At 46.0% G+C, this 18,914-nt stretch overlaps 1 protein-coding gene across 12 annotated transcripts in view; it reads left to right on the top strand.

Annotated features, from left to right (window-relative positions):
• Positions 1-11,812: 11,812 nt before the first annotated feature.
• znf276 (zinc finger protein 276) overlaps positions 11,813-18,914 on the top strand; it is a 130,216-nt gene continuing 123,114 nt past the window's right edge. For 3 of the 12 annotated variants that reach the window (XM_061283788.1, XM_061283786.1, XM_061283791.1), the window contains exons 1-2: positions 11,813-11,988; positions 12,715-12,768. The gene's annotated coding sequence lies outside the window, so the exon portion shown is untranslated. The remainder of the gene's footprint in view (positions 11,989-12,714; positions 12,769-18,914) is intronic. The other 9 variants (XM_061283781.1, XM_061283793.1, XM_061283787.1 and 6 more) reach the window with 8 other exon arrangements.

Below are 18,914 nucleotides of genomic sequence, written 5' to 3' on the forward strand. Positions count from 1 at the left end.
ATGGCGGCCTCCGGATTTAAAAAAAATAATATCCGGATTAAAAAAAAAAGAAAAAAATTTTTTTTCGTTTGTTTTGTACCCTTGTATAATGCGCACCCCAGATTTTAGGACAATAAATTAGTTAAATTTTGCGCATTATACACGGAAAAAAACGGTATATTAAATATATAATTAATAAATATATTACATATATAAGATATAAGATCTTTTAAATATATAATATAATAAATATAGGCGGCTCGGTGGCGCACTGGGTAGCACGTCCGTCTCACAGTTAGGAGGGTGCGGGTTCAATTCCACCTCCAGCTCTCCCTGTGTGGAGTTTGCATGTTCTCCCCGGGCCCGCGTGGGTTTTCTCCGGGCACTCCGGTTTCCTCCCACATCCCAAAAACATGCTTGGTAGGCCGATTGAGCACTCCAAATTGTCCCTAGGTGTGAGTGCGAGTGCGTATGGTTGTTTGTCTCTGTGTGCCCTGCGATTGGCTGGCAACCGGTTCAGGGTGTCCCCCGCCTACACCCTACACCCTTTATATTTATAATAAACATATAATATAAATATTATATATAATTTAAATTCCACAGCATTCAGGACCTCATTGCAGTCTGGGAGAAAGCAGTTTATAAAAAGATTATTTGCATATTGTGAGTGTCCCAGAAAATAATAAAGAAATTGATCTTTCATCATATTTATTTTCTCATTGAGCCCTCAATTCTCTTGGACTTCAGTGTACACCTCGAGAATGTGAGTAGTAGTAGTAGTAGTAGTAGTAGTAGTAGTAGTAGTAGTAGTAGTAGTAGTAGTAGTAGTAGTAGTGCTATTGTTGGATTTGGTCCACAATTTGGGAATCGCGCTATACGCGCCTCACGGCAAAAGCACTTGTGATCCAATTTACTCACTGCATGCTCATTTTATTTCTTCTGTTTTAGGAAAAGGCTAAGACACCGAAACAAAATTTAGACTTAAACAGGTTGGTTGAGTTCAATCACAATTCTTGTTAAGAAAGCTGTTTTCAGGAAAGTACAATACAGCGCTGGGCCTTTCGTGTGACCATGCTCAAAAGCCGAAAGTCTCCATTCAGAAAAGGCAACGTTCAAGGTTCTTTGGTCAGCTTATATTCAGTTGCACATGCCAGTGTGTGGGGGCTGTTTTTTCCATCCCGTCTTTCGGCCTTGGCGATCACCTTTGGCCGGGGTCTTTGTTTTCCTCCTGCCGCTCTTCCTCTGGCACCTCTACCGGTTTTATCTCCAAGTGTCCTTCCTGTAAACCATTCTTGCACATACATCCACTTTGCCCACTGTCACACACTGCCCATTCATCATTCTTTCAATTTTGTCATTTTGTACAGAATTATGTGAACTTTTGGCTGTGACATCGTCAATTTGTTAATATTCCTTGACTATGCAAAGTTCTTACTTACCACTTACCAAGCATTTGTTTGTTCTTTTGACACTATCTTTTGACACATATCTTTTCATTGTTAGGAAAAACATTTCCCTCTGTCCAGAACATTCAGTAGTAATCCAAAGCTGGCGTCTAGCATTCATCTAAACATAAGATATAATCAAGTACTGAACATTTTTAGACGACTTTGGCAGTGTCCGTGATTTAGAAAATCATCAGGCATGCATTAAAAAATTCCTGTTGGAATAATTTAAGTGAAGCCTTGGCCTGCCAGACCTGGAGGCTTTGTCTTTACGAGTTTGACTTTCCTTTTATCTAGGTTCTTCCTCTTTAGTAACAGGGATGTCTTTTGATCCCTCTCAGCCATATGTATCCTTCCTGTCCTTATGTTGTCTGTGTGTTTTTGTTCCTGTAAGAGGCCTTCACTAACAATGAGCAGAGCTTATTTGCATAGGCGAAATGTTCTTATTTGGTTCAAAGAAACTTCATTCCTTTTAGTTAACTATAGGTTTGGTTCATAGATTGTTGTTGGTCAGAACTGGTATTCTTTGTTAATTGTTATATACAGTTTGAAGTAGTTGCATACAAGTTATCCCATATTTAGTCAATGTTTGTTTAAGTGTTTAGGACAAGTTACTCATTATTATTATTGTGTGTTAATTTACCAAGTAGATAAAGTTAGCAAAGGTTTAGTTGCATTGTTCGACAGGAAAGCGGCAATTCAAGTTATCTGATCACACTCGAGGAAGAGTCAGCCAACCATGGGAGAAGAACAGCTGGTCGAGGAAAGAGAACAGATTCTGCGGGGCTCACGGGCTGACAATGAAGTGCTAATTCACAACACACGACATTCCTTAGCTAATCAGTGTTGCTCCAGACACAATCTCCCCTCCCTTCAGTGTAGCAACGCCTCTGTAACCAGGGCAACCAAAACATTAAATAGAGGAGCACGTGAATTGATGGAGATTGTAACTGAGTTTCCTCTCTCTATCGTTCTCCTCGCGAGTAAACCTGTTCTGGTTCTTTTCTCCTCTACCTTCCAGCGTGTGGTTAAATGTCTGATGGTATTTAGACCTAACATTTATTTGGTACTTCGAGCCGGATGCCAATACACCTGAGGATTTCAGCGGGCGGCAGTGGAGATCCAGAAAGACCGAGCGCGGAAGGACCTTCCTAGGTGGGGTCCTAGAACCCTTTTCAAGGGCTGGCTGTCTGCCCGTCAGCTGGGATCTGAAGGTTGAAGGCAATCCGAGGTGCAGAGGTGAAGAGAACCAGAGGGTGAGTTTGTTTTTTTTGTAAAAAAGTGTGGTGCGGCCGAGGGCTCGTCATGCCCTGTAAAACCCTAGGTGTGTAAGTAGGACAACGGAAGTCCACAGACCCTGCATAACTGAAATTCCGCGTAGGACAGTGATGTCCAAGTAGTAGGTTGCAGAGCCGCAGAAAAGCTGAAAATGAAAATTCCGTCTAAAAGTACAGAACGGAGACGTCCGTCTAAAACTGTGTGATTGAGAGTGTGAATGGGAATACGTATCACTTGATATAGTATTCCATATTAAAGCAGTGGGGAACACGTAACGTGGTTCTGTGGACGCAATAGGCAAGGATTCTCCACCAGAATGCTGGTAGAAGTGAGAATCGCCACAGGATCTTTTCGTTATCCCACTGGAAACACTCGACTTTAGAAACCCCTACGGTTTTACAGTTGGGACGAAATTGATTAAAATGGGGAACGGGAAGAGTAAAACTAATATCCGAGATACTCTAAATTGTAAAGATTGGAAAATAATTGAAAGGCAGGATCCCGACCGACTTAGAAATTTCGATAAATGGGTTAAAAAATATAAATTTGAGGGACAACTAAAAACAACCAAATTGATAGAACTCAGAGGCGCCATAAAAGAGAAAATGAAGAGAAACCCTAAAAAGTGTAAGGGAATGGAGAGTGTAGCCAAGTGCGTAGCGATAGAGACTTTATTGCGGGCGATCAGGCTGGGAAAAACAAGCTGTTCTGCTGCATCTTCGATTCTTCACGGACTTCGGTTTGTCGTGGACCGGAGAGCGAAACAACATCACGGGACAGACGGACAATCGGGTCTGCGCTGGCGGCGTTGATATAGCGCTGTCCATGAGGCTGTGGCAGGTGGCGGCGATTCCGCTGATAGGGGGCGTGGTCCTGTCACAGGTGGCGCCAGTACGTGACAGAACCCCCCCCCCCCCCACAAGGGATGGCTCCTGACGTCCCCAGAGCACTAAAACACAAAAAAAATCAGAAGGCAGAGGAAGGCAACCCCCCCGGACGACCAGGTGGGGGGTTAGTACTCCGTTGAAACGTCCGATTCCTCGTCGGACGCAGGATCGACGGACGCGGTGGCAGAAGACTCCGGCACCGGCGGACAAGGCCGCCTCGGGCCCTTACCCCTGGGCCCCTCAACCGGCCCGGTTGTTCCGGGTGACAGCGATGGAACTCCGCTTGACCGTTGGACTGAGGGTGAAACCCCGATGAGAGGCTGGCCGTAGCGCCGAGGAGTCGGCAGAACGCCGCCCAGAAGGTGGACGCAAACTGTGGGCCACGGTCTGACACGATGTCCTGTGGGAGGCCGTGGTGACAAAACACCTCCCGCACCATGATGGACGCAGTCTGCTTCGCGGACGGAAGCTTAGGCAGAGGAATGAAGTGCGTCATTTTGCTGAACCGGTCCACCACCGTGAGGACCACCATGTTCCCCTCCAAGGGGGGAAGGCCCGTGACAAAGTCGATGGACAGGTGAGACCAGGGACGCCGGGGAACCGGCAAGGGTTGGAGCAGCCCGGCCGGAGGACGAGTAGAGGTCTTACAGCGGTTACATATTGAGCAGGCTCTGACGTAATCGCTGGTGTCCACTTGCCAGGTGGGCCACCAGAAACGCTGCGCCACCACGTACCTCGTGCGTGCAGCTCCGGGATGACAGGCCAGGCGTGAGTCGTGTGCCCATTGCAGCACGGACGAGCGCAGGCTCTCAGGGACGAACAGGCGACCTTCCGGGCAGTTGCTGGGGCCGGGTTGATCGCGTGATGCGGCTTCCACTTGGCGTTCAATCTCCCATGACAGCGCCGCCACCCGGACCGAGCTCGGGAGAATAGTGGGAGGCGGACCCCGTCCCTCCTTCCCGCCAGGAAACGAACGCGACAGGGCATCCACCTTCGCGTTGCGGGAACCCGGCCTGTAGGAGAGAGAGAACTCAAACCGGTCAACGAACAGAGCCCACCTTGCTTGCCTCGCGTTCAGCCTCTTGGCCGATCTCAGGTACTCCAGGTTGTGGTGGTCGGTCCAGACGATGAACGGTGTGGTGGCGCCCTCCAGCCAATGCCGCCACTCCTCCAAGGCCAACTTGATGGCGAGGAGCTCCCGGTTGCCGATGTCATAGTTCCGCTCCGAGGCCGACAAGCGGCGAGAAAAAAGGCGCATGGGTGGAGGCGATCGTCCTGGCAGCTGCATTGGGACAGCACCACCCCAACACCCACGTTCGAGGCGTCCACCTCGACCACGAACTGCCGGTCAGGATCGGGGACTCGGAGGATGGGAGCGGACGTGAACCTCCTCTTGAGCTCCTGAAACGCCTGTTCTGCCCGTTCCGTTCATTTGTACGGGGAGGCGGGGCTGGTGAGGGCGGTGAGGGGCGCGGCCACCGTGCTTTACCCACGGATGAAGCGGCGATAGAAGTTCGCGAACCCCAAGAATTGTTGCAGCCGCTTGCGTGTCTCGGGGACAGGCCATGACGTGACCGCTTGCACTTTCTCTGGGTCCATCTCGACTGATCCCCCGCGCACCACGTAGCCGAGGAACTTGACAGAGGAGGCGTGGAACTCGCACTTCTCTGCCTTCACATAGAGCGAATTTTCCAGGAGGCGGCGTAGCACCGTCCGAACATGCTTGATGTGTTCAGGGAGCGAGCGGGAGAAGATGAGGATGTCGTCCAAATAAACGAACACGAACATGTCCAGCATGTCTCGTAGCACGTCGTTTATTAAGGGCTGGAAAACCGCTGGGGCATTGGTGAGCCCAAACGGAACCACCAAGTACTTGTAGTGGCCGCTCGGTGTGTTGAAAGCCGTCTTCCCCTCGTCTCCCTCCCGGATGCGGATCAGGTGGTAGGCGTTGCGAAGATCCAGCTTAGTGAAGATGGTGGCACCTGAAGGCACTCGAAGGCGGAAGACAGAAGAGGCAGGGGGTATCGGTTCTTAACGGTTATCGCGTTTATTCCCCGGTAGTCGATGCACGGGCGGAGCGTGCCCTCCTTCTTCTCCACGAAGAAGAACCCCACTCCCGCAGGTGATGAGGACAGCCGTATGATGCCGGCTGACAGGGACTCCCGGATGTACCGTTTATTTCCGTGTATAATGTGCCCCCATGTATAATACGCACCCTAAAAATGGCATGGTGATGCTGGAAAAAAGCCTGTACCCATGTATCATACGCACCCAAATTTTTTATTTTTATTTTTTTAAGTGCCAATGATCGTCACACACGCAGGGAGGCAATGGGTCCCATTTTTATAGTCTTTGGTATGGTCTTAACTACGTAGGCTGGGCGTATTTTTTTTTGTTGGCGTTAATTTGTCCAACTGCCCGTAAAGGCACCACCGCGATCAGTGCGGTCATGTGAAAAAGGCGTGCGGACATGTGAAAAAGGCGGCTCTGTATGGGAGAGAAGTTGAAGAGGAATAAAAACCCCCTTGGAAACCAAAACTTGCCCCTCGTCTTGACTCGGAGCCGCAACAAATGTTTCGGATTTGTGTAGGGTACATTGTGACAACAAACGAGCAGGTGATCGAGCAAGCGTCTGATACGAGAGCATTGCGTTCGTATGGAGCGTGTTTGAAGTGAACAGCAGAGACGAAAGGAACAAGGCAAAGTGTTGTGAAATAAAATATTACCTGTGATACGCATTTTGTTATTTGCTGATTGAAACTGCTAATTAAACTGTGAATTGAAACTAATAGGAAGAAAACAACTCTCGCTCTTTATATAGCTGATGTGTCTTGCGCATCCGTTCTGCGCATCGGATCCATAGTGCGCATACGCAGTGATACTGCCTCCGTATGACGTCCGGTCCACGATGGAGATTAAAAAACAAACAATATTTGACAATAACACACCATTAAGGATTGCACCATCGCATCAAACGAGGTGTCGTCAATTATGAATTTTACTGACTAAGTGTGTTGGGCAGGATGGCTGAATGCGATGCGCGATTGACAACAAACAAGAAGAAAGGTGATTTCAAGTTTTATTTCGAGGGAGATTTGTCATGTCTCGTCCCCAGTTTTGCTATGTGTCTAGGTTGCCATAGTTTCTGTTCGCGTCGCCCCTCCCTTCCTGTGTCACCTCAATCAATGTAACGTGTTTTGTATTTAAGTCCTGTCTGCCCCTCGCTCACCGTCGGATCATTGCATGTGTTACTGTCATGATGTCTGTTTGGTTTCTGTTCCTGTCTTTGGTAATGTCCCACTGTCTTTTTGTTCCGCGACTTTGTCGGTCAGTCCTGTTGTTGGTTTTGTTGTACCATGATTTTCTTCAAAAAAAATAAAAAATAAAAAAATAAAAATAATAAAAAAAAATTTACCCATGTATAATGCGCACCCCAGATTTTAGGACAATAAATTAGTTAAAGTCTGCGCATTATACAAGGAAAAAAACGGTATTCCTCCATGGCCCGGCGCTCAGGAGCGGACAGGGAGTAGACGCGTCCCTTGGGGGGGAAGGTGCCGAGCAGCAGGTTGATGGCGCAATCGTAAGACCGGTGGGGAGGAAGGGAGGTGGCCCCGGCCTTACTAAAAACTTCTTTGAGTTCATGATAAACCGCCGGTACGGTGGAGATGTCGGGGCTGTCCCTGGGCGGGGCTCCAGCGAGCGGGCAGGTGGCCGCCCTCAGGCACGTCCGATGGCAGCGTTCGCTCCACTGCCGAACCACCCCCACCTCCCAGTCCAATACCGGGTTGTGCTGCCGCAGCCAAGGGTGCCCCAGGATGAGCTGCTGTCCTGGGAGGGGAAGAAGAAAAAACTGGATGGTCTCGTGGTGATTGCCGGAGAGCAGTACCTTGACTGGCTCTGTCACGAAGGCCACCTCGCCGATCAGACGGCCATCGATGGCGCGTGCGGGAATGGGCGGGCTCAGAGGCAGGAATTTGATCCCCCACTGGCATGCCAGGCAACTGTCCATGAGGTTACCCTCCGCCCCGGAATCCACCAGAGCAGCCACGTTCCGGTCGCCCGCAGCGAGCTGGACACATGCCTGTAACGTGAGCGTACTGGGACGGGGAGAGCCTGTGCTGGTCGAGCTCACGCGGATCCCCCGACGCCGAGTGAGCCCTGGCCTCCTGACGGACACCCCGTCACTCGATGACCCCCCTCCCAGATCCATGGGCTCGGCGGGTGGTGCGGTTGGCGGGTTTCGCAGGTACCTCCGCTCCCGATCGGGCCGCCGCGTTTCGATCCGCCGGTCTACTCGGGCCGCCAAGTTCATCGCGTCCTTCAGGGTTCGCGGCCGATCGCGGGAAACTAGCTCGTCCATCATGTACTCCGCGAGACCGTTGAGAAACATGCTGACGAGCGCCGTCTCGTTCCACCCGCTGCTGGCCAGGGTCTGGAACTTGAGGGCGTAATCTGCGACCGATCGGCTACCTTGACGCAGCGTCGCCAGTTCCTCGGCGGCGTCTTCGGCGGCAGAGCCCAGGTCCAACAAGCAGAGCATCTCCTCCGCGAATGCGTCGAACGTGTCACAAGCCGGGGCCCCCCTCTCGTATTCGGCCAGCCCCCACAGCCGCGCCTTGTCCCTGAGGTGGGTTAGGGCGAACCCGACTTTGGCAGCCTCCGATGCAAACGTGACAGGCTGGAGACCAAACATTATACGGCAGTTAGTCACGAACGCCCTCACGTGTTTGGGATCTCTGCTGAATCTTTCGATGTTGCCGAGGCGGGGCTCCGGAACGTCCGCGAGCCTCCTAGCCTCGGTCAACGGGCGGGGCGGGGGCGCCGTGACAGCCGGGGGCGCAGCCACCGACAAACTCTGGAGGGCTTGGGCCATCTCCTGTTGCTGTTGCCGTTGACCCACCTCGATTAGATTCCGGATGTCGGCGGATAGGCTGCTAAGGGCGGTCTCGGCTCGCTCCAGCCGGGTGAATGCCGTCTCTTCGTTCGCTGGGTGCATAGCGATGGTCCGTCTGTACTGTAAGGGAGTGGAGAGTACAGCCAAGTGCGTAACGATAAAGACCTTTATTGTGGGGGGTAAGGTGGGCGAAACTGGAGCCGGCGCTGGATCGGCGATCGGCTTGGAAAAACTAGCGGTTCTGCTGTATCTTCGATTTCTTCACGGACGTCAGTTTGTCGTGGACCGGAGAGCGAAACAACATCACGGGACAGACGGACAATCAGGTCTGCGCTGGCGGCGTTGATGTAGCGCTGTCCATGAGGCTGTGGCAGGTGGCGGCGATTCCGCTGATAGGGGGGCGTGGTCCTGTCACAGGTGGCGCCAGTACGTGACACAAAACGTCAAAATAGAGGATGACGTTTGCGCAGCGTTGTATGTTGGTATTGTTTGTGAGCTGTGTCTCTGCTGTTTTTGTGTTGTCTGTGTGCTGTAAGTGTTATGTGTTAAAAGGATGAAGGTGGTGCACAAAAGAATTTGCTAGACTGTAGTCTGTCTGATTTGCACCGCAAAACAAAAGCAATTTTGAAAAAAAATAAGTAAATAAGAAGAGAAGAAAGGCAAGCAATTTGTTTATGGGCAGAAACTGGTCCACACTACATTAATGCCTAGCCTTGATGAAATAAAATTTGAGAGATGGGAAGAACTTGCTTTCTGGAATTGAATGAAGAAAAATTATGAAATAACGACATTTCGAAGCTAAATTTAAAGGGAATAGTCGGTTGGTTGTGTCAAGACTATACAAGTTTTTACATTTGAGAATAAGAGAGCGATTGAGTTGAAGTTAAAAAAACAACAACAATTAACGATTATATTAATTTACTGGCGGTTATTTTGTTGGTTTTTATCTTTTTATCTTGATTGGTTTGACACCTTGAGGAAGGAAAAATTAGGATGAGGAACACGGGTTGAGACAACCAGTCACACACGCAAAACGTGTGCACTGGAACACTGTGAAGCATTTTGAAAGGTGTGTGAAATTAAATGAAGATGAAATCATATGTAGTACCGTATTTTCCGCCCTATAAGGCGCACCTAAAACCTAAATTCTTATCAAAAGTCGACAGTGCGCCTTATATATGGATCAAGTGATGAATTTGTTGATCCATACTGGTTGTACACAGTGCTCTGCCAAAATGTTTTAGTACGTTTTAGTACGACTAGTAAATTACAAGGTCACATCGCTTCCCAACATTACGGTAACTGTAGTTAGGGGGCGTCACCGAATAGTTGTTGTACCCACGAGGCTATTTCATTTCAAAATAGGCTGCTCCGTTAATGTTTCAAGTAAATCTACGGATCGATATGGAAGGGAAACATAGGTAAGTAGTTCCAATGCGTTAGATCGAACGTTAGTCAGTTCTGTTCATTTTATAGGAGATCGTTTGAGAAACGCGATTGTTTACACTTTGCTGAGGCTCATGGGAGATTGCGAGCCGAGACTCGTAGGAAATTGCGGATGGCTAATGCTATAACGATAGTTGCTATATGCGTGAGGCTATTTCATGTCAAAATAGACTGCTCTGTTCATGTTTCGAATAAATCTACGGATCGATATGGAAGGGAAACATAGGTAAGTAGTACCAATGCGTTACATCGAACTTTAGTCAGTTCTGATCATTTTATAGGAGATCGTTTGAGAAACGCGATTGTTTACACTTTGCTGAGGCTCATGGGAGATTGCGAGCTGAGGCTCGTAGGAAATTGCGGATGGCTAATGCTATAACGATAGCTGCTATACGCGCGAGGCTATTTCATGTCAAAATAGGCTGCTCTGTTAATGTTTCGAGTAAATCTACGGATCGATATGGAAGGGAAACATAGATAAGTAGTACCAATGCGTTAAATCGAACTTTAGTCAGTTCTGATCATTTTATAGGAGATCGTTTGAGAAACGCGATTGTTTACAGAGGGCTCGTTGGTTATTGGCTAGTGGGTGCATACCGCAACCCTAGTCAACCTCAGTTTGTTGCAATAAAGCTTCTATTTTATGCGCCTTATAGTCCGGTGCGCCTTATACTATATGGACAGAGTTTTAAAATGGGCCGTTCATTGAAGGTGCGCCTTATACCCCGGTGCGCCTAATAGGGCGCAAAATACGGTAATACAACACTTTACTACATATGGATTCTCTAAATCATACAATTGAGTAAAATAAAACATACATTTTGATTTTTATTCAAATTTCTAAGATTCTTGTGATAAACGATGAGAAAGTGATTGAAAAGTAACCAAAGAAACTACAAGAAACTACAACTAAGCTAGTTGTGGAAGCAGTCCAATTGCCACGAAAAATAGTTTCCTCTCTCCATCGTTCTCCTCGCGAGTAAACCTGTTCTGGTTCTTTTCTCCTCTTCCTTCCAGCATGTGGTTAAATGCCTGATGGTATTTAGACCTAACAGTTCCTCAGGGGTCATTAAGCTATTCAGGCAATATATAAAGAAACATTAGTTATTTCAAAGTGCACAGAAATACATATCAGATCATAAAGTTATAACAACCTTTGTCATTACCACCTATCAAAAATGTCTCGTTATGTCTCAATCAATAAAGATTGATTTGGTGTGTAGGTATAATTATATGCTTAAAATGTTTCTTTTATTAATTTAATATGTGAATATACTTGTCTGCTTATGTACTTTATTCATTGAGGTTTGAGCATATTTGTTTTCGTAGCTAGGCAGGACTTTTTGTATTTCGACCCCGTTTCTTCACTATTATTTAGTTTGTATTTAGGTTCCAGCAGCACAAGAACATACACAGACACAAAAATACATAAATAAAAATTCAATCATGGCGATTAGTAAGAAACATTAGAAATAGAAAAGTATGTGGTAAAAGAGTGTTTCAATACAGTAAAAATTAACTGGTAGTGAAGTGAACAGCGTAATGGAACAACAGTAGCACAAAAAACAATTCCATTGCAATTGCAGACACAAATTGTCTTAATAATAAGATAATAATATAATAAAATATAATTATAATAATAATAATAATAATAAAAAAGACATTCATGGCGGTTACAAATTAAGAACATAAAAAATGATGCTACAGAAAAATATTTTTAAAACTGTTAAAAGAATAGAGCATTGCGCTGGTGATAAAGTTTAATGATAATGTCAGATAAATGATAGCACAAAATGATCCATCATAACAGTGGAGGCGTTACCACAGTCCACCGGAAGCAACCTCACAGTTGAGGCTTTATTTTGAAATGAACAACGTGCTTTATTTCGAAATGAAACGCATCTCTTCCCGTTCTGACAGCGGAGGCGACTCTGCAGTGGTGAGTCCACGGGAACTAACTCTTGTGCAAAGGGAAGAAGAAGAAAACCGAATTTCCGGAATGTAATGTTTACAACAGGCAGTATATCTTATGTCTCCTGAGCTGATATTTTCCAAGGTAGGTTTTGCTACGAGATACGAACGTCAGTGTTTACGAAGACATTTAGTCACTGACAACGCATGGGAATATTTAAATAATCAAATGGAACCGTCGGTTTTTTTATTTTAAATGTAGGTGACGATAAGCGGTTCAGATAATGGATGGATGAATTTATTACGCCTATATTTAGACCATGATGAACTTAAGAGTATTTGTGTCTTTTCTTTTGGAACGCCCTCAACCTTATGGCTGTGAACGACAATTTACTTCAGTTAAAAACTGCCAAGTTTCTTTTGACTAGCGTGAAAAAAAACCTCGAAATACGATCCTGCATGTTCCGGGGATAAATGGCCGGAGGCTACTTGGCAATATATAATAATAATAATATATGTAATAATTATAATAAATAAATATCTGTCTGTTTGCCTCTCTCTCTCTCTCTCTCTCTCTCTCTCTCTCTCTCTCTCTCTCTCTCTCTCTCTCTCTCTCTCTCTCTCTCTCTCTCTCTCTCTCTCTCTCTCTCTCTCTCTGTCTGTGTCTGTCTGTCTGTCTGTGTCTGTCTGTCTGTGTCTGTCTGTCTGTCTCTCTGTCTGTCTCTCTGTCTGTCTCTCTGTCTGTCTCTCTGTCTGTCTCTCTGTCTGTCTCTCTGTCTGTCTCTCTGTCTCTCTCTCTGTCTCTCTCTCTGTCTCTCTCTCTGTCTCTCTCTGTCTCTCTCTCTCTCTGTTTCTCTGTCTCTCTATCAAGCAAGAATGTGAACAGACTGTCTGTTGCCAAGATCTGGGAGGTAATTATCTAATGGTAAGTGTAGTCACAGTAATGAAATAATTATAATCTACACAAAAATATAAGGCGGCATTTCCTCCTACCTGAGTCAATCTAGATGTAAAAGATTTTTTTAATGGTGTATGAAAATTTGAAGTTCAAGTAATTTACATTAAGCATAGATCACAGATTTGTGGCTTTGTTCATTAAAGGTCATTGGATTCTTCAGCGATTTTGACGCCGATTGGCTTGTGACAAACATGACATCTCGTCATGTGATACAAGCCATATGTGTAAATATATAATCGAGGCTTTAAAGGACACATATCATGGAAAATGCACTTTTTTTGTTTTTAAATTCATATATTTGTGTATTTGGAGTCTCCAAGAGTGTAGAAAAGTGTAATATATCCCTCCAGGTGCTGCAGAGATACGTTTAATGGAAAACTGAACGGAGTAAAAAATAGACCCCAAACAGATCATCAAAGTATCTCTGCAGCACCTGGAGGGATAGATTACGCTTCTACATTCCTGGAGACTCCAAATACAGTCGGTTTTAGAACGTCCTGGTTCTCGAACAAATCGGAATTCCAACGAAAATTTCGAGATTTTTTGCTTCGGTTGTCGAACAAAATTCGGAGGTCGAACCTCGCGAGGTGAGCCGAAAGTACCTGAGAAAACCCGACTGCGCGAATGCCGACTGACTCCGTTCATTGTTATTGTATTTTTGTTACTTTGAGGATTGTATTAACCCAGGGCTTTAAACAGAACCCTGAGACTATCAAAGAGCAGGTGCATTTATACGGAGACTTGATTACACACAGGTGCATTCTATTTATTATCATCAGTCATTTAGAACAACATTGGATCATTCAAAGATCCTCACTGAACTTCTGGAGTGAGTTTGCTGCACTGAAAGTAAAGGGGCCGAATAATATTGCACGCCCCACTTTTCAGGTTTTTATTTGTTAAAGTTTAAATTATCCAATAAATTTCGTTCCACTTCACGATTGTGTCCCACTTGTTGATTCTTGACAAAAAATTACAATTTTATATCTTTATGTTTGAAGCCTGAAATGTCACAAAATGTTGAAAAGTTCAAGGGCGCCGAATACTTTCGCAAGGCACTGTAGGTCCACTTAAAATTTGGAAAGTACCGTTTTTTTCCGTGTATAGTGCGCAAAATTTTACTAATTTATTGTCCTAAAATCCGGGGTGCGCATTATACATGGGTACAAAAGAAAAAAAAAAAAAAAAAATTTTTTTTTAATTTTTTTTTTTTTTTTTTTTTTTTTTTAAGTCCCAATGATCGTCACACACGCAGGGAGGCAATGGGTCCCATTTTTATAGTCTTTGGTATGGTCTTAACTAGGCTGGATGTAATTTTTTTTGTTGGCGTTGATTTCTCCGACTGCCCATAAACGCACCACCGCGCTTCGTGCGCGCACGGGACAGCAAACGAGCAGGTGATCGAGCAAGCGTCTGATACGAGAGCATTGCGGTCGCATGGAGCGTGTTTGAAGTGAACAGCAGAGAAGAAAGGCAAAGTGTTATGAAATAAAATGCACAGAACGGATGCGCAAGACACGTCAGCTATATAAAGAGCGAGAGTTGTTTTCTTCCTATTAGTTTCAATTCACAGTTTAATTAGCAGTTTCAATCAGCAAATAACAAAATGCGTATTACAGGTAATATTTTATTTCACAACACTTTGCCTTCTTCCTTTGGTCTCTGCTGTTCATCCTAAAACACAAAGGCGCTCTTTAAGCAATGCGACAGTGAGCGCCCGGCGCGCTGCACCAAATTAAGCTCCCTGCGCAGTGCGCACTGAGGTCCACTTAAATTTTAGAAAGTACATCAGGACTTTAAAAATATCTTCTAAATTTCAGCGATGGCTCTGTCACAATAATCGACCAGCCCGGTGCAGTTGGGCGGTCGGCGGCGCGCTACGGTTGAGCGTTCTGTCGCGCGCTCTCTCTCTCTCGCTCTCGCACACACGCAAACCGGATATCATACGTTGGCCGCCATTACAGATGCGCAGAACGGATGAGCAAGACACGTCAGCTATATAAAGAGCGAGAGTTCAGTTCTCTACCTAAATCCGTATTACAGGTAATATTTTATTTCACAACACTTTGCCTTGTTCCTTTCTTCTCTGCTGTTCACTTCAAACACGCTCCATGCGCACGGAGCGCGGTGGTGCGTTTACGGGCAGTCGGAGAAATCAACGCCAACAAAAAAAATTACATCCAGCCTAGTTAAGACCATACCAAAGACTATAAAAATGGGACCCATTGCCTCCCTGCGTGTGTGACTGTCATTGGGACTTAAAAAAAAAAAAAAAAAAAATTTTTTTTTTTTAAAAAAATTCATAAAAATTGGGTGCGTATTATACATGGGTACAAGCTTTTTTCCAGCATCAGCATGCCATTTTTAGGGGTGCGTACTATACATGGGGGCGCACTATACACGGAAAAAAACGGTACATCAGGACTTTAAAAATATTTTCTAAATTTCAGCGACGGCTCTTGTTAGGGTTGATGGATTAGTTTCATCCTATGCTTATGTTGGAATGTAACCTGTAATAATTAACTAAACGTTACTCTTATGAGGCGAAATCACATCAAGCGGCAAACATTCCGACCAAATATATAATCTTGAAGAATCGGTGAAAGAATACATCCAAATAAAGTAATCAAAACGGCAACACGGTGAGGGATATCTGAAAATCAGAGCAGAGTTTTAACTCACAAACACCTGGTGACAGAGGTAAGGAAACGGGAAACACTTCCTTAAAGTAAGCCTTAAGAACTTTACAGGTTAAGTTCCTCCGCTAGACCTCTGAAGCGCGCGTCGCCAATACTGCTAACAGTCAATCTTCACCGTTTTGTCTGCTTTGACATAAACACCTCTTACCTGATTCTCGTTTGCCTGACACGCTGTGTAACGAGATGCCCGCGCGACGCAAGCTCGCTGACCTGCTCGTCAGCTTGCCCCATTTCCCTGCAATTCTAGTAATGACACACAAATTTGATGCGCAATTTGTCTTCACGGGCCACATAAAATAATGTTGCGGGCAGTATCTGGCGCCCGGGACTTGAGTTTGACACCTGTGCTCTAAGCCAATCATCAGCAAGGATAGAGATCAGCATGTTTCCATTGGTTTCCTACCGGCCAATAGTATGCTGTAAAGTCATACGAGCAGACCCCGCGCTCTAAGTACGCCGCAAAAAGCCGCAATACACCGAATATAGCAGCAATATTTGTTTTGACAAAAACCCGCGATGTACTGAGGCCGCGATAAATGAACCGCTAAGTAGCGTGGGATGACTTTATAATGATATATGAACAATTGAACTTACAAAAAGCCCCAGAAAGCGTTGTGTTTGCGTACCTTGGTGACTTGGTGAAAAAAAACAGACAAATGTGAAAGAAACGTCACTCTTGCTGTGGATTATCAATTTCAGCATTTCATGACAGGGAGAGTTTCCGATGTAATATAATTTCAAGTTTTTGTTTTTACGGTTTTGGCAACCAAAACCACAAGGTTACATTTTTCTACATAAAAGTAGTGCTGTTGACTACTGGCTTCCTTCTTTTTAGAGATGCATGATATACGTATATTGGACCGATCATGTATCGGTCGATATTTGGAACATGACATCATTTCACATTAGTTAGATAATGCAAAACAGGTTGATATTTAGGCCGATATTGAAAGCCGCATCTAACACACTAATGTTCAACACAAATGGTCTCCTTGACTCTAAAATCAATTTGTTTGTCCATCCATCCATCCATCCATCCATCCATCCATCCATCCATCCATCCATCCATCCATCCATCCATCCATCCATCCATCCATCGTGTACCGCGAGGATCCCATGCGTGCTGGAGCCTGTCTCAGCTGAGTATTAGGCGGAGTACACCCTGAACTGGATGTCAGCTAATCGCAGGACACACAAGCATTCACAATCACAAAAGGACAATTAAGAGCGTTTAATTAACCTAACATGTATGTCTTTGGAATGTGGGAGGAAATTGTAGTGCCCAAAGGAAACCCACTTAGGCACAAGGAGACCATGCAAATTCCTTACAGGAAGGCAGAGCCGGAATCAAACCCCACAGCGCTGAACAATATTCAGAAATTAATTATAAAAAAATTACGAGCGCAGGGTCCTATGCGCTTAAATGTAAGCTGTAGCTGAGGCTCCTTCAATGGTCACCCCGCCCACAAGACTTGGCACCACCTCGGGGGCGGCCTGCTTCAAGGGCCGCTGGAGTGCAGGAGAGTGATAACTTTTCCTTTTTAGCTGTGCTTTTACTTACCTTTGTTGCTGGATACTGGGTCTGGCAGCCGGCGTCGTAAGTGGCAAAGAGAACATAGACAAAATCAGGACAGTCGAGCTTTGCACAATTTTAACATACCAGACGAGCAAGCCAAACAAGCAGGACCTCTGTAAATTTTTGGTGGGGCTGGTAGGTAGCAAAGGCAACGTATCAAGAAAAGCGAGATAGATGAGCCGAGCTGGAACTCAGCTACTTGCTAACAGTGGCTACTAGCTATGTGCCAACTTGGTCACGGCACTGTACAGTACCTACTGTACTCCTACTAATACAGACTGGCCACGAATCGTTCAAGTGCAGCTGTGATGAGATAAATATTAAATCTTTTTTTTTTTTTCAAAGTCATGGGGAAATGTAAGTTTTTCAAAGACTGGTTGGAGGAAGCTGTATTCAAAGACTGGCTTAGGGCAGTTATTGGCAACAACCAAGAGGCTTATTGCCATGTCTGTAAAATATAAAAAAAAACAACAACATTAATATCACGTAGTTGGGGCTGAATGCTGTCAGGTCCGCACATGGAATCTAACCCAAGCCAACAGTTAAAGATGTGCCGACAGGGTGGGCAGGTCAACATTTCAATGTTTTGCAGTAACAGGACAGCTATACTACCACAAACCTCCACCACTCCCGAGCGAGCCACTGCCAGCGATAGTGTTATCAGCACCGCAAGTACAATGTCAGACGGGGAAGCTTATGCTTCCCTTCAGTGTTGACCAAACACCACTCATTTATCTTCAATGAGGGCAAGCGAGGCAAGGAAAGCTCTTCCATGATATGTTTAATGACTCAGAAATAAGTCAAGTCAAAGTCAGCTTTATTGTCAATCCCTTCATATGTCAAGACACACAAAGAAACCGAAATTCCGTTTCCTCCATCCCACGGTGACGAGACACAGTAAACGATAAACATACAAGTAGACGACACAAAATAAAAACAAGAAGGCACAAACAATACATAATAAATAAAATGAGTGATGAATAAATAATAAACAAATAACCCAATAAATAAAAGGAGCAAAACTGAGCCAGTGTGCGTACAGCAGACAGTAAGCATAGCGCAAAGTACAGGACGCTACGCAGAAAGGGGGGGCGAGTTCAGGATCCTAACAGACTGGAGTATGAAGCTGTTGGAGAGTCTGGTGGTGCGGGAGCGCAGGCTCCTGTACCTCTTCCCAGAGGGCAGAGGTGCGGGAGCGCAGGCTCCTGTACCTCTTCCCAGAGGGCAGAAGCTCAAACAAAGAGTGAGCGGGGTGACTCGCATCACTCACAATCGTGGTCGCCTTGCGGGTGAGATGGGAGGTGTAAATGTCCTTCAAGGAGGGGAGCGAAGCACCAATAATCTTACCAACCGAGTTCACTATGCGCTGCAGGACCTTCAAGTTGTAGTCAGTGCAGCCGCCACCCCAAACAGCAATACAGCTGGAGAGGACGCTCTCAATGGTACCGCGGTAAAATGTAGTCATGACGGCCGGAGGAGCGCTCGCTCGCCTGAGTTTCCGCAGGAAGTACAGGCGGCACTGGGCTTTCTTCGCCAGTGATGCGGTGTTGGTGGACCAGGAGAGATCCTCACTGATGTGCACCCCCAGGAACTTGGTGCTGCTCACTCGCTCCACCACAGCACCGTCGATGGTCAGCGGCAGGTGTTGGGTGTGACCCTTCCGGAAGTCCACAACAATCTCCTTGGTCTTGTCGACGTTCAGCGGGAGGTTGTTGTCCCTGCACCACGTGGTCAGAAGGTCAACCTCCAGCCTGTATTGAGTCTCGTCTCCCTTGGTGATGAGACCCACCAGAGTCGTGTCGTCAGCAAACTTCACTATGCGGTTGTCGCTGTAGGTT

The sequence above is a fragment of the Syngnathus typhle genome, linkage group LG7 (assembly GCF_033458585.1).
Source record: "Syngnathus typhle isolate RoL2023-S1 ecotype Sweden linkage group LG7, RoL_Styp_1.0, whole genome shotgun sequence".
Lineage (NCBI taxonomy): Eukaryota > Metazoa > Chordata > Actinopteri > Syngnathiformes > Syngnathidae > Syngnathus > Syngnathus typhle.